This window comes from Myotis brandtii, unplaced genomic scaffold (genome assembly GCF_000412655.1).
Source record: "Myotis brandtii unplaced genomic scaffold, ASM41265v1 scaffold424, whole genome shotgun sequence".
Classification (NCBI taxonomy): domain Eukaryota; kingdom Metazoa; phylum Chordata; class Mammalia; order Chiroptera; family Vespertilionidae; genus Myotis; species Myotis brandtii.
The window spans coordinates 1,081,121-1,085,727 of record NW_005366245.1 but is presented as its reverse complement, the minus strand read 5'-3'; the positions used below and the strand labels follow the sequence as shown (position 1 = coordinate 1,085,727).

Sequence of the window (4,607 nt, the reverse complement as noted above, 5' to 3'; positions counted from 1 at the left end):
TAGAGAGGAAGGGAGAGGGAGAGAGAGAGAGAGAAACATTAATGATGAGAGAGAATCATTAATGGGCTGCTTCCTGCATGCCCCATGCTGGGGATTGAGCCCGAAATCCAGGCTGTGCCCTGACTGGGAATGGAACTGTGACCTAATGGTTCATAAGTCAATGCTCAACCATGGAGCCACTCCGGCTAGGCCTAATAGATATTTTTTTAAGTTTCTCTTCAGAATAAAATACATTATTTGAAAATATTTTTCTCAATTAGTCTAAAACACAAATTCTAAAAATCTGTTTAGATATTGTTGTTGCTTGATTTTTTAAAAAATAATGCTTTAAAGTTTATAAAGTCTTCATTTACATATTTCATTTAATCCTGTTGAATACTGAAAGAATATTATCGGCTATTCTTATTTCCTCCACTTTATAAATGAGGAAAAGATGCTCCAAGAAGTTAAGTGGCTGCCAAGATTTGTACTTGGGTCTTAAGAGTGCAGATGCTGTGCTCTTTCATTGTCCTGAGCTACCAGGCTGCCTCCCAACATTTAGACTTATCTGAGCCATTGCTGTCATGTAACTCTACATCCTTGGGGAATTCTCACATTTTAAAGGGAGTTCAGCTACCTCCAAAAGAAAATAACCTGTTTATTCAATGGACCTGAGGGTAATTGTAGTCCTATCTGGTTTCCATTGCTGCATTTTTTTCCCTAGCTAATTCTTAGTTTACTTGGAAGTGTTACCACTGCCTCACAGTCTTCCTTAAGCACTTGTCAGAGTTTGTGCTCCAATTACCTGCTCATGTTTTGGTGGATTACTTATCTGGCTTCTGCTCTCACCTGGGCAAAGTTCCCATCATAGTCCTTACTCTGTAAGCAAGAAAGGAGAACATGTTTCTGGGCTTAAAGAGGGGAAAACACTAACATAGTTGGTACAAGCCAGAATACAAATATTTCACATTGAGATGAACACAAGAAGCCAGCTGGGAAAACATTGCTAGTTACAGATTAAATTAGCCCAGAAGTCATTTCAACCTTTGAGGTAAAAGTGATATTTTTAAACCATTGGCATTTAAATAATACAATCTTAACATTTTGGAGAAATATAAACCCTTATCTGAATTTATTGAAACATATAATTGATTTTCCTAGAAAAATACAGAAACACACATACTTGGAATACAGTTTCAACTGGTGCACTATGGAGTGATCTATGGGTCCCACATAAAATATTCCTGACTTAGCGTATGACAAGTTTGGCCCCTAAACAGTGGTTGGCAAACTGTGGCTCATGAGCCACATGCGGCTCTTTGGCCCCTTCAGTGTGGCTCTTCCACAAAATACCGACTTCTGCGCATGGGCCAGGAAGTTTCAATCGCACTGTAAGTGCACTCCCGCACGTGGTATTTTGTGGAAGAGCACACTGAATGGGCCAAAGAGCCGCATGTGGCTCTCGAGCCGTGGTTTGCCAACCACGGACCTAAGAGATTAACATTCTGAGGCCCATGGGCCACTTGGGAGCCCAACTAAATTTGTGTTATGGGTCAGCTATCTAATTGCTTTACTATTAGTAGCAAAAATCTATGCTGACCTTTTATAACAAAAGTAACACATGCTTGTAAAGATAATAAAAACACGTCAGAAACGGCATGTTTTCTTTAATTCTAATCCTCGGAGAAACTATTGTTAGCAGTATGAATATTGTCAGTATGTGAATTTTTGAAGAGTAATCAGATCATACTGTATTGCTGTGTGGTTTTATCATTAAATAATATATGTGAATAGACCAGTTTATGTAAGCATTTTACTACTATAGACATTTATTTTTTAATATTATAATTGCTAATAATACTGCAATAAATATTCTTGATCATATCTCTGATCATGTATGTAAATATTTATTTAGGATAAATTTCCAAAATGTAATAAGTTAAAGGATATAAAATGAGTTATGAAAAACATTGCAATTGCACACCCAAATGAAATAAGTCAACCTATAATCCTACCAACAATCATGGGGCATTAGCTATTTCACATATTTTCACCAATAGCAGATATTATGACTTTAAAAATGTTTTTCCAATTTGATAGTTATATGTAATAATTCATTTTTGTTTTTAATTTATACACTTGTTTAACTTTCAAATATTAATTGCCTTTCTGAATTTCTTTTTTTGTAAATTTCCTAATCACCCTTGTTTTTATTTATTTATTTATTTATTTTTTAATTAAGTGAGGCTTTTTATTGTTGTTTTTCTTCCTTTTTTTTTTTTTTTTTAATTATGAGTCCCTTACTGGACCTGCTTCCATGAGTGGCGGAGACCAGGTGGAAAAGGGAAGGGAAACCAGGCAGCGCGGGGAGGGGTTATCTTCACAACATTCCATTTATACTCAGAACTAAACAGACAAGCAGAGTCACTATTGCGGTTAGAAGTTGGCAGCATGGGAAAGGGGGGGAGGAACAGGTTGCAATTAGGTGTCGTTAAAAAAAAATACAGGCCTTTTCCAAAACTGGGGTGCCTGGGGTGGGGAGGACTTGGTCTGTTTCAACCCAAGAGGAATCAGAAGGTCAAAAGCGGTTTGGGAAGGCCAGAACCGTCAGGGGTGGAGAGAGAAGGAAGGTCCAAGGGGTGGGGGCTGTTTGGCAACTGGGTGAAGGGATTTCCCTCCCCCTGCTGGGATCCCCCCAGTCCCACTGGTCTGGCAGGAGGGGGGCAGCCTGCAACCCCCCACAGGCAGGTCTGGGGCTGCCAGATGCTCCAGGCAGGGGGCTGGAGGGGGCTCACAAAGGCTTGCCCTCCAGGGAGATGACGGCACTGCCCCCCAGCTCCCCTGCCAGAGTGCAGCGGTCCTTGACCTCCTCGTAGCAGTTTGCCTGTAATTCATGCTTGATGCCCGTAAGCTGCTTCTTGATGGCATCCTTGGAGCTGGCATAGCTCATTTTGCTCTTAAGAGGCACAGACTCAGGGGCCCAGAAGATAAACACCCGGTCCTCCTCCTTGCTCTCCTTGGTCTCATAGGTGGCATCATCCAGGGCGTAAAGCAGTCTTTGCCCCGCAGCATCTTGACGAAGGTGGCGTAGGAGTCGTCTACTGTCTGGCCCACATCACCTACCAGGATCTCCTTGCCCTCTTCCAGAATGATGTTCTTGTCTTCACTCGGGCAGAAGAGCACCGCCCTCCTGCGCTTCTTCACCTCCTCTGGTGTCGAGGACTTACTTACCTTCATGTCACTGAACACTTTGACGACTCCCTGAGAGACAGCCACACCAGAGCCATGTTTCCGGAAGCTAAAGGAGAAAGCAAGAAGCGCCTGGAAAGACCAGCGCTGCTGCAGCTGCTGCGGGGATCCGACTGAACCCATCATTGTTTTTGTTACTATATAGAAGCTTCATATTTTATATAGTAAAATTTACACATTCTTTTAAGGTTTTGGGAACAACTGGGTAGCTGTTGCTACCACCAAAATAAATTCCATGTGAGTAAAAAAAACCAAAAAAAAACCTAACAAACAAAACAAAGGTAATAAACAAAGCCCTAAAAGTTCTAGACGAAAACGTGGGAGAATGTTTTTGGTAGCAGAAACTAAAACGGCTTGTGAGCGTACAAAAAGATACTCATAATAGAATTGAAAATTATTCCTGTAATGAGATAGCATTTTGTACCCATTAGATTGGCAAAGGCCAATTGTCATGTCATTTGTAATGTAGTTCTGGGTTCTATTTGTTAATATTGTATTTTAATTTTATGTTGTATCTGAAAGGAGATTAACCAGTAGATTTCTCCTTTGTGCACTCTTTATCAGGTTTCGGTATCATAGCCATTAAAAAAAAAAAAAACCAACATACAAAACTGAAGGATTATTGGTGAAAAAGCTTTGAAGGCAACCAGTTGAAATGACCTTGAAGAAAAAAAGAAAGAAAAAGAGAGCTTTTCAGATCTTGCTTCCCAGCAATTGTCATCAGTTTGGACTCAAACTCATAAAAATTCTCTACAGGTTTAGGTGTTTATTACATGGACACAATAAACGCAAAACAAATATACTCCTTGTTAGCTCTTCTTTCTCAACTTCTACTTGTTGAGATTTCTCAGAACTGCAACCTTGATCCTCTAGTCTCCTCTCTACTCCCCCCAAAGGAATCTCATTCACAGTGTAGCCCCACATTTCTAACTCTAGTTCAAGCCTCTCTTCTGATGTCTAAATTGATATATCCAAATGCTTATTTTTCATTTCCATTTCAATGTTTTATAGATATTTCATATTTAATACTATGTGTTTTTTTTTATTATCTTTAAAAATTATTTATTTATTTATTTATTTGGGAGAGGGAGAGAGAGATAGAAACATCAATGATGAGAGAGAATCATTGATCGGATGCCTCCTGCACACCCCACACTGTGGATTGAGCCCACAACCTGGGCATGTGCTCCAACTGGGAATTGATGAACTGTGACCTCCTGGTTCAATATACTATGTGATACTGAATCTAAGAAGCTACTGATTGTAACTCACATTTATGCCCACTAAGATAAAAAAAAAAAATTACTGCCAATTGAATGACATGATGGTAAGATACTCTTGAATCTTACCCTTGTAAGATACATCTCAATTTCAGAGAT

General features: G+C 39.6%; 1 pseudogene; it reads right to left on the bottom strand.

The window, feature by feature from the left end:
* Window positions 1–2,321: 2,321 nt before the first annotated feature.
* Window positions 2,322–3,231, bottom strand: LOC102262723 (annotated as a pseudogene).
* Window positions 3,232–4,607: the final 1,376 nt, after the last annotated feature.